The sequence below is a fragment of the Callospermophilus lateralis genome, unplaced genomic scaffold (assembly GCF_048772815.1).
Source record: "Callospermophilus lateralis isolate mCalLat2 unplaced genomic scaffold, mCalLat2.hap1 Scaffold_167, whole genome shotgun sequence".
In the NCBI taxonomy this organism is placed as follows: Eukaryota; Metazoa; Chordata; class Mammalia; order Rodentia; family Sciuridae; genus Callospermophilus; species Callospermophilus lateralis.
The window spans coordinates 1599458-1611423 of NW_027512751.1; the positions used below are offsets into that span (position 1 = coordinate 1599458).

At 33.4% G+C, this 11966-nt stretch overlaps 1 pseudogene; it reads right to left on the reverse strand.

Annotated features, from left to right (window-relative positions):
- Positions 1 to 207: 207 nt before the first annotated feature.
- On the reverse strand, positions 208 to 8509 carry LOC143387401 (splicing regulator RBM11-like; annotated as a pseudogene).
- Between the last annotated feature and the right edge of the window lie 3457 nt (positions 8510 to 11966).

Consider the following 11966-nt stretch of genomic DNA (forward strand, 5'->3'; position numbering starts at 1 on the left):
GGCAATGGGTCAAATATATTATTACATACAAAAGTAGTACATTATATTATTTTTAAAAGCTTTTATCATTTGAGGCAAAAATTGAATAGCAAATCAGATAAGTCATGTTTTCATATATTTCAAAAAAGACAAGACACTCAAAAAATTGGTCAGTTTTCTTTAAACAGAATTGAGATCAATGAAGACACGTATTATCTGAAGGTAATACTAATATCTTTTCTTTTTCTTACATTTTCAGAATTTTTGGCTGAATTCATTTCCTCTATTGTTTTCTGTTCTACTATAACTGTCACTGGTTTGCTTTTGCCTCTTTCAGGTATTCATCTGATAAAGGTCAGAGTCACTTGGTTGTTGGATAGTCCATTCATAGGAGCTAGGTCCAGCATCTAGATCTGGAACATAACTCAGTGAGGAAGACCCAGACATGCTACTGGGAAGTTGGGCTGTCATCTCATAGTAAGGAAGCTGCAGCACTGGATTATGTGCATGTCGCTGCTGTGAGGAAAAAAAAGTCAACTTATATATCAAAACAAATCCAAAATGCTAAGTTAAATGCACATTAAAAAGTCTAATGCATGTTAAAAGTAATATGAATTATGCAAATAGTCATGAGTAAATCAAATTGTATTTTGGTATAAGAAAGGCAGTGACTTCATAGTAGGAGTGTGGGAGCTTCCTTAAATCCTTAACATAAACATTTAAAGGTTTATTAGTTTACTAAAATATAGATTATCAAAGAAATATAATGCAAACCACATATGTAGTTTTAACTCTTCTAGGAGCCACAATATAAGAATAAAATGAAACAGATAAAATTTTTACAAATGTATTAATCTCAATATATGATAGAGACATGATAACTAAAATTTCTAACTACTCACAGCAAATTAGAAATAAACTGTGATACCTTGAACTTGTCTTTCAACTCACTTCCATCTCTACCAGAGGAGGGGGGAGAAAGAGAGAAACAGAGAGAGAGAGAGAGAGAGAGAGACAGAGAGAGAGAGAGAGAGACAGAGAGAGAGAGAGAGAAAGAGAAGAATAGAATGGAATATGTTGGGAAAAATACTTTCATAGTTTCAGGTAATGAGTGGTTGTTCATTAATATTAACTATATGAGTACCAAATACTATGAATGTTTTTCATGTTCTTCATAAATTTGTGTCATATATATGCTAAACTAAATAGGTATCAAACTTACCATTTTCTGAAAGAAAAAATATTCTTGAGGTAAAGCAGTATTATTAATGGGAAAAAACTGCATGGGAAAGGAAGATCTGCCCAAGATTTCTTCATTCCTTTTGAGAAATAAAATGGAAAGCAAAAAAATCCTTAAAATTCTTAGGTACAAATATTCTTTTCTCTTAATAACTTAACGAGGGTTGTCCATAATCAGAAACAGAGACAGAAAGAGCTTCTCTGGTAGCAGTTAGAATTAAATATCTTAAACAAACACATGCAAATAATGTTATTATATTGATAATGTAGTGTCAAAACAATAAATTAATTAATTATTTCATTACTAAATATTGAAATTTCAACATTCAGAGTCACATTTGGTTTTCTGATATGAAAATGTTAGACCAGCGCTTGTATTTACATAAAGACATACAACATTTAGATAGTAACAGAACAATAGCAAGTCATTAATCATCACTGGACATACACTTCAATCTTCTACAGATATAAAAACAAAGAGGGAGAAATTATCATCAATTTATTTTAAAGTACCTTTATTATGTAAATATATAAACTGTACTCCTTCCTAAATGGACTATTAATGTTAACATAAACATGTTGACTGATATCTTCCAGGCATTAAGATAATCAAAACATCTCTAATTAAAAAACTGTGGTGTTCCCCACATTTCATTTATACATGTGATCGTTGCTCTTATGGAGATGTTATAAATCCTGGCTAGGTTCTGCAGCTACTCTTCAATAGTCTACTAGCTCTATAGTATACCCTAATTTTAATGCTAACCACTAATCCATAGGCTAGGAAGCGTACTCTATGGGAGGCTGAAATCAGCACTGGCAGATGGGAAGAAATGACAGAATGTAGTCAGATGGATGGGGGAGACCCCATTTAAAAATACTGAGACTAGTATCCCAGAAGTCAGTAGAAGTCAGAAGTCCATAATTCATTAAGAAAGAAATTAGAAAAATATAAGTTGTTCCATAGGGGTAAACTGAATAAACATTGAAGCTGCTGAATGGCTGATCAGAAAGTTCTCATCACCTTAAAAAGAGTAGCTCTCATATAACAGTGGGGTTAAAAAATGAACAGGAAGAAAGGATTGAAAGATAAAAATATTTATTAGTGATAGGAAGAAGAAAAATGTGGGAGCCCAATTAGGAGACAAGGTGAAAGGTGAAGGGAAATTACAGAGTAGGGAAGACTCCGCAGCAGAGGTGAGATAAGCTGCATTATGAAAACAAGTGTCAATTGTCTAAAACCAGTATTTTTCCCACGTGAATCTTTGGACACATAGTTGTCTGCATGGAGGAATCACATGTAAATTAAAAACTGTTATGGATTGATACATTCTCTCCATTTTCAGTTAATGAAACCCTCAGTACCTTAGAATGTGGCCATATTTGAAAACAGGATCATTGCATATGTCATTGGTTAAGACATGTTAATACTGGAATAGGATGGATCCATAACCCTTTATGACTGGTATTCATATAAAAAGGAATATTTGGAGATGAAAACAGAAGAACAACCTGTGAAAATAAAGGCAGAAATGTGGGTAAAGCTTCTGTCATTCAAGGAATACCAAGCAATGCTATCAAAACAACAGAAGAATAGGGGAGAGGCATGGGATAGATTCTTCTTCATAGCTTAGAAGAAACCAGTGCTTCTAATATTTTGATCCTGGATGTCTAGCCTCCAAAATTTTAAGACAATTAATTTCTGTTGATTAAGCACTCTATAGTACGTTGTTACAGTGGCTCTAGCAAATTAAAAATTAGTTCAATAAAGAGCAAGGCATAAGAGGCAATAAGAAGTCAAAAAAACCCATTTACAAGGAAGACTAAAGAAGACTAGATTACATTTGCACATCACAACCAGGACATGATAACTCATTCTTATACTTCCTTTATAAAATACCAAATACTAGAAAAAAGTACTACCAATGAAATGTAGTGTCATGGGATATACATATGACTTTTTTGACATTACAGTCTAGACTCTGAGATGATTTACAAACTATGTATCAAATATAAGATAGTTATACTACAATCTTCTATTGCCTATCTAGTCTTTTAAACTCCAAATCCTACAAATATTTTGTTCTTTTCCCAAACCCAAAGAAAATGAAGTAGTTTTTTGCTCTTGGTATTAAAGAAGAGGGGAAGCTATTACATCATATATATGGCTCAATCCATAAATCTATAATGATTTCCCTATCTTAGTAGTAATTTTCCTTTTGTTGAATACTTACAATATATTCAGTATTTTAAGTACCTTGTATTTACTATAAAAATTTATTCTCATAAAAACTTTTTAAGTATTATTTTAATTTTAGAGATAAGGATACAGAAAGGTAAAATAACCTCCTCAGAGTCACAGCATTAATAAAGTGGCACTGGCAGAATTCAAATCCAGGCAATCTGATTTTATTACCTACTTTATTAAGTTCTCTTTATTCTCCCCAATATAGAAATTCTGGGGAGAATAAAAATATGTAGCACACTTATTTGGGGTTTAATACTTCTGCCAAAAATAATTCTGGGTATTTGCCAGTCCCAAAAGGTCACTCTCCCATGCCTTAGGGGGCTGATACAGTTAACAAGGGATAGGATGTTTGGTTATTATTAGTTTATTTGAAAATATTCAGTTCTGCCAAAGACAACAAGAAAACAAACAGGATGGACAAAATTCTTAAAAATGCTTAGTGTAGATTGTAAGTAAGCTAGCAGTTTATTAACAGCAATGGAACTGTGAGGGATAAAATAAGCAAGAAACCTAGGAAGCCAAGATAGAATTCATAATATATATACTAATGGATAGTGAATGATTTAGATCTTATAACACACAAGAGAGATGGATATCTACTCCTGATCATGCCTAACAGTTATATTTCTCTTCTTCCCTTCATTCTGCCTAAGACAATCTGAGAGAAAATCTACAGAAAACAAGCTGATGAACCAGGATGCTCCTCATCAAGTAAGTAATATTAGTTCCAGGAACTTTCCATCTGAAGGGATAGCCTTGCTCAAACATACACTCTTGTCCTCATCACCACACTATCAGTAGGGAAGGTTGACAGCAGAGAAACAGTGTCTGAATATTAATATAACCAGAACTCAGCTACTTCATCCTTCTGCCCACTTACAATCTATTCTAAGAAGTGTGCTAAACTATCCACCAAACTTGTTCTTACTTTTCACTGTGTTTTTTTACACTGATTTAATAAACACTGTGATTTTGGAATCTTAAATTGGTTTGGCAGACTTTAGGTACCATAACCTCTGGATACCTTGCCAGACAGTTTACTGGAAGGTTATCACTGCATCAATATATCAGGCTACACCAAATTCTAGAACACAGAGAAGTTCTAAACATTAGTGAAATAAATAATTGAATGGCTTAACATCAGAAGACTTAGTTTCAAGGTCAGCACTTTATCATCCTTGTGACCTTGATAATTGGTTAACTTTTTTGTCTGCATTTACTGAAACATAAAATACGGATAACAATATTTCTATGATCCATCACAGTAAGACTTTGTATGTTTAAATGATTTAACAGCTATGTAAAACATACAGAAAATCATAAAGAATACCTCAAACGTAAATCTATGTCACTTACTACTTTAAATATTAAAACTGACCTTTAAATGAAAATATTTTCTCCCACTTTCCATGGGTTCAGAAGAAATAAACTTCTTAATCTAATCCTATGTATAAATAGTAATATTCTGTAATAGTCCAGAATAGGATAAAAATCATCCTCTGACATATTTATTATTTTTCATTAATATAGATTATAAGAACATACTTATTTGCTTTACCTTTATGAAAAAGTATATTTCTAATTACCTGTAGGTATGTGAATTTATCTTAACACAGCTCTCAAAATTTTGGTTAGCTGGTTCTGAAGAGCGAGAACTTCCTTTGAAAGAAATACAATGATTACTTTAGGGTTCAACTACTTGGAGTTTAAATATTAAAACATAATATAAACCAATCTTTAAAGATATAGTAGTGACTTGAAATTCCACAGTTACATAAAATATGTGCATATCTATCTCTCAAGTCATATTTAAAGATTGTATATATTACTGTAAATGAATGAAGTATAATCAATATTTATCCAAAAGCAAGTCATAAATAAGAATAAAATGATATGAAACTATATAAGATATATGATGTTGTTTTGTAATACTTACCTAGAAACTAATAATTTCAAATGTCAGCACTCTTTGCCTCCATGGTAGAAGGCATGAGTTCTCTAAATTGCTCAAAAGCCAAGTCAACTTTTTATAGGATGTGTAATATAATAAGCTCTGGCCTATTTTATCAGCCTGTGTGAGTTAACTGGGTAGAATCAAAGAGCATGATGCATCCATGCTTTAAAGTAAAAAAGAAAATGTGAAATGCAAAGAGAAGAACTTTTACTATGCAAGAAGATATTGCTTTTTTAATTCTTATTTTTCATTTTTAGTGGATCAAGAGAAATAAAAACCAAAGGCGTGATACATCAATAAGCCTGAACGATTTATGGCAGTGATACATCAATAATTCTGTACCATGTATAAAATGCTTAAACACAATATTCTAAGAATCACTCAGATAGTCTCTATTGGTCCCTGAAAAGATGTGAGGCCAAGTGTAATAGTTTTCTGGGCAGCTAATCACATATGCCTAGTTCCTAGCATGAATTCAGGACAAGGATTTAAAGCCATTGAGTCAGGAATCTTTCCTCCCCTTCTAGCAAGGCTCTACAGGTACCTTTGTCCACTTTGTTCTTATCGGGGCTTAAAACAGCTCCAGACAACAGAAGGAGTTATTCGGAAGGGCTAATTTATCCACTTATCTTCCAAATAGTAGGTATTTGATACCATACATTAGCAGTGACAAGAAGATTGGCAAACAACCTTGCTACATAAAAGCTATTTACGTACCTTCAGTTCATATAAATTTGATCAATTTTAGTCAATAGCAACCATCATAGCTATCTCCTGATTTTAAAATAGTACATTTTAAATTTTACTTAGAAGAGATGCTACAAATTTGGTAATATAACTGGCAATACAAATTAACTATATAGTATTATAAATTAGATATGTGTTTGAAAAAATTAAGAGACTACAGAGACACTTTTATTGTCTTATACTACAAGGAAAACAAAATGCTTACAACTTCTGAGACTAGCAGCAACCACAAAACACACTTTGAAAATTCATCAGTGAGAGAACCTACCAAATCGATACTGCACATTAATTGGTCTTCCATATAAACGGATTCCATTCAGCAAAGCTATTGTATAAGACACTGATTCTGGGTGCTTAAAGCAGACAAATCCAAAGGATTTCAGCTTTCCTTCTCTGTCTTTGCATATAGTCACTTTGGTTAGTGGCCCAGCCTACGAGAAACTTAAAAATTATTTACTCATAAATCCAAAGATTTATTTTTACACTCAGAAAAATAATTAAACTTTAAAGAAAAAAAGGTTAGCAATAGCTTTATGTAGCTCTGCTAATAATGCATTTTCCTTACAAACATCACACTTACTCATACGTCCTCTATATTTTCTTTAGCAAATTCTCCATGGGCAAAAAGTAAAAACATAAGCTTAATTCCTGATCTATTACATGAGGTTTACATTTCATTTAAGTGGAAAAAGGAAATCATAAAAAATGAGAAGATAATATATACTGCCTTGTGGGTCCACAAAATTGATAAGGATCTAGTCCTTATGGACTTGAAATCATATAGTTTTTGTACAGGTAATTGCAACCCCACATTCATCTCTCCCCACCCATTTTTTTTGGGGGGGGCACTCAACATGAAAAACCTTTGTTGAAGACAATAATTTTACATTCCTTTCTTCCTTTTTGGTGGTAAGACTCAAATTATATTGGTTAAAAAAAAGATAAGATTTACAGGTTTTGTTTTAAAGGGCAAACTTAAAAAGGTAGCAAATTATAAGTATAAAGTCTTTAAAATATTTTTCAAATAATAGAAAGTTTTACATTTATGAGAAGAAACTGTGGTCCTGAACAGAATATTCTCTACTAACCTATGTGTATCTATTATTAACATAGAGACACTTTAGTTTAGAGATAAAGTGGGTCCTTCAAAACCAAAGAAATTCTTTCACCTCTGGTACTTATACTTAATCCTAGACATTTAGCTCTGCTATTGTCTCCCTTGGAACCTTCCCTTATTCTGACAGGAGGAAGTCACTTTTTATTTCTGTTAATGTTAGTTAGCATTACTACTAATACAGGCAGCAAACACCTAGTAAATGCCAGCTATAGCTTTGGTTTATTTAGGTTAGCTCATTTATTCATCACAATTGCATCATATTATTCTTCACAGTCTCATCATCTTGTAGATAGTATTACTCCCATTTGACATTTGAGGAAACTAAGGTACTGGCCAAAAGAGCTGACCTAAGAGCCATGCTTTTCCCATACTATATATCTCTGTCTTTGGTAGATTACCCTAAATAATGGTAATTAATGTTCATTTTCCCCTTTAACAAAGTGTAAGGAATGTTTCTAAAATTTTTATGTCCAGCACCATACTTGTGTTTTCCCTGTGATTCTGGATCATTAAATGCTTAGATGCGTGGCTGAATGAAGATATACCATTGGCAAGTGAGACGTCCTGTGCATCACAGGTAAGTGTTTACAGAACACAGGAGACTGAATCCCAGACTTAATCCAGACCTCAAAAACTTTCCTAAAGTCCTCTTGGAATTACCAGGGAATCAGTTGGTCACAGTCATGGTATATTGGTTGTCCATCATCTCACATCTCATTTATCATTCTAGAATAAAAATACTCGCATAAAAGGGCTTAGGAGGATGAGTAATACATATGAAAACATTTTTAAAGGTGACACCTCTCACTTTGCAGAATGCAAAGCATAAGGGTGCTTATTATATGAAGGAAGACAGTGACAGGGCTGTTTTCTACTGGAGCACATCCAAGGCCCGGTAAACCCTTAATGAGGGCTGGGAGTTAGGGAGGGCCCAGCCACTGCCCAACCTCAGAACTCTGCAGTGGGGATGGGGCTAAACCATATCCTTCACCAGCTGCTCCGCTGGGGACAGGTGCATCCAGTCAAAAATAATTAAAAGCACGGCACAAGAGAGGGCTGGAAGGGTGCCAGGCCGCCGGTGGTCCAGGTGTGCCCCGCCCCTCCGCCGCCCCTTCCCCTAGGACGCTACCTGAAGGAATAGCTCCTAAAGAATCTCTTCCCACACGCTGGGCTCTAAATTGCCCACAAACCCGGTACTGTCGGCCTCCTCCTGAGCTGGGAACATCCCTCCGGTGTCAGCCCCAGGATGGAGGAAGGGCCAGACCCACCCACTTGCTCCGCTTCACTGCGCTGCTGGGGTGAGGGAGGAGGGCTGGAAAGGGAGCGCGCTAGTAATGGAGCTAAGCTGCAGGCCAAGCCCCCCGGAGTCCGCGGGGACCGCCCACCACGCTGCCCCGCGCCCAGAATCAGGCCTTGGAAGAGTGTTAGGTAAGGAAGATTGTTGTTAAGGGGCTTTGCCCTTTTGCTTGTCGAGGGTGCTCTCTGTTTTCTCCTGCTTTTTAAAGTCCTTATTTAAAATGTCGGTTGAGTAAATCCAAAGTCAAAGACTACAGAGATGATTTAAGATTTAGTAACTTCACTCTCAGAAGCTGCTAGGCTAATAAGGGAAGAATAATTTGTCTCCAAAGAGTCAAAGGATGAGTCATTAAGATTTTTAAAATTAAATTGTTATAGAAAATGATATTTAAAGAATGAATGCATGTATGGATCTTGTTACAATAGAATACTGAAATTAAAATTTTATTTACCCAGGAAGTGCTCCTAAGAGAAGTCTTTGAAAATGGCAACCCAAGTTTTTGGTGGGCTCCGAAAGCAGTTGAACTTGAGAAAACAGTCATATCAAGGAATCCTTGGAAAATGTCTACGTAGGATCCTGAAACCATCCTGTAAATATGGTAAAAGTAATGAGGACACCATTCCTTTTAGTTTGGGAATTCATTTTGAATTGAGGAGGCAAGTTTTTGCTTGTCTGATGGACCAGAAAAATCATCTTTTCAAAAAAAAAAAGATACATTTTAGGAAATCTACTTTTCTCCTTTTACTCTGACATTACTTAGCTTTATGACTTTGAAAAAATAACTTCTGTTTGGAATTCAGGTTATGTTCCTTAAGGAATGGATCAGACTAAATATAATGACTTCATTTAATAGGTATTTTCTGAGTGTTCCCTATGAAATGAAAGTGAACATAAAAACTCTGCATAATGGGAAAGACAGAGGTTCTATACATACAAATGCAATAAAGTGTCAGTAACTCTAGTAATTATCTTAGTTGATAATTCATGAGTATATAAATTGTTTCCCTTTCTCTCTCTCTCTCTCTCTCTCTCTCTCTCTCTCTCTCTCTCTCTCTCTCCCTCTCCCTTTGTCACCAGTATAAACATAGTAGGGTAGAAGGAGGTTAAGGAAACTAGTACAGTTTAAGCAAATAACAAAGAAATGCTGACCAAATGAATGGTTACCTGCAAGTCTCTGTTATGTGTATATCTCCTGATATACATGTATTTATGTATCTTATACAAACCAACATATTTCCTCCTTAACCTACCTTCGGACACTACTTGTCTTGGAGCTGTATCTTCAGCTTTCTTTGTAAAAATTTAGTGTTATTTTTGACTGTGCATGCTATAAATCTTTGTATTTGCAAATAATTAGTGTAATTAGATCATATTATGTTTTTATATTGAAATTTACACCATTCTTTTGTTTACAGATGCACATGAGTTTGGTGTTCTTAATACATCTTCTGTTTTGGTTGTACATGATTTATAGTGCTTATGATTCTGGAGTACTTATTCAATGTTATAAACTATAAAATTCAGCCCCTGTGGCTATTTGTTTAGAATTTTACCTCAATAGATCTTTTTTTTTTTTTAAAATGTATATATACTGTGTTTCCTAACTCATGATAGGAAATCTAGCAATAACTAAAAAATAATTCACTTTACTCTTAACATTTACTGGACCATTAGTCACATAGAAGGCATTGCTTGTTTCAATCTGAGGAATACTTTATTATAAAGAATTAGCTTTTCTTTATTCATACCAGGATGTCTTATACTTCTACTTGTATGAACCTGTCAAAATGAAAAAAATATATATTTAAATTAGTTTATATGCTTATAAATCTGGAGCTCTTTACTCTTTCTTCTTTACCCAGATGACTCATTCTTTTTTAACTCAGTCCAGGTAGGATTCCCTGAATTCTGCAATCTAGATTAGCTGAGGGCCCCACCTGTATAAGTATCACAGTTTCCTAAGTATTTCTTCAAGTCCCCCTTTATTGTGAACTATCATGCAGTAAATATACTATAATACCTAGAACAATCTCTGACATGTCTATAGGCCAATAATAAATAGTTGCTGAAATAATACTGTTTGAATAAATGAATATTCTTACTTTGTATTTGTATTCCCAGCAGGTTAGTCTATGCTGGGCAATCCATAGGTGCTTAATAAAAGTTGCATAAATGAATGACCAAATGAATGTCCAAATGGAAAATTGGAAATTTACTGTTAAAGGACTCTTTTTTTAAAAAATTGACTTCATTTTTAAAAATTCTAATTTTGTCTTTATTATGATTTTCCTGCCCATATTTTCCCCCAAGTAAATATAACAGTTTTTGTTCTTGTTTTTTTACATGTATTTTAGATGTGGTTATTATAAAGAAACTTTTTTTAATTTAAAGAAATAAAATTAAAAATTACCAGAAAATATATCACATAGAGATAATAATCTTGGAGGGAAAACTTGGATTTTGAACAATATGTATATACATATAACACAATTTTAAAATCATACTGTCTATATCATTTTTGAGCTTATCCTTTTCTCCTTAAAAGCATAATGAAGGTTTTTTCTACAGGTATAAATATGGGTCTGTCTGATTTATAAATTTTAATCTGCAGTGTGGATATAATTAGGCTAATCCTACATGGTTAGAAATTTATATTTTTCCATTTTTTGGCTATTATACCAATGCTCTGATGAACATCCTTGTTGGGATACATTTGTGCACATGTGGATTATTATTACTTTGGAGGACCTTGGATTTTTGTAGAAAAGTATCCTGGTGTTAAAAATACCTTGATGAATGAAAGGGTAAGATTACTAAACATTTTGACACATTGCTAAGTTAAATAAAATGTTGTAGTGAAGTGCATTCTGATAAATAGTTACTTTGCAATCACTATAAATATTATTCAACTATTATAATTACCTCAGAAGCAAGTCTGGTGCATAGAACTCAGTTTTCTTTCTTCTTAATCATTATCATCACCATTATTGTCAATGTCATCATCACCTTGATGTTCTTGTTCACACTGTATGCATGTCAGCCATTTTTTATATCCAAGGAAAACTAAATAAGTATACAAGTAAATAAGGACCTATTAAACTATTGGAATTTTATATATTATTTTGTCATTTCTTTATAATTTGCTATTTAATCCAATAGGCTTTAACCCCAACTTTCCCAATTGACAGTAAGTATATGATAATTAATACATGTATTTTGAAACTCTGCTTTGTGTTGTCCTATATGAAATGCCAAGTTCTTATGATCTCTTTAGAATGATAAAGATGAAAATAATGTGTGAGGGTCATATTATAGTATTACCTCAAAAGCATGAAGAAAAGGGAAAATATAAATAAAATAGGAAATATTTATGTTTTAATTTATT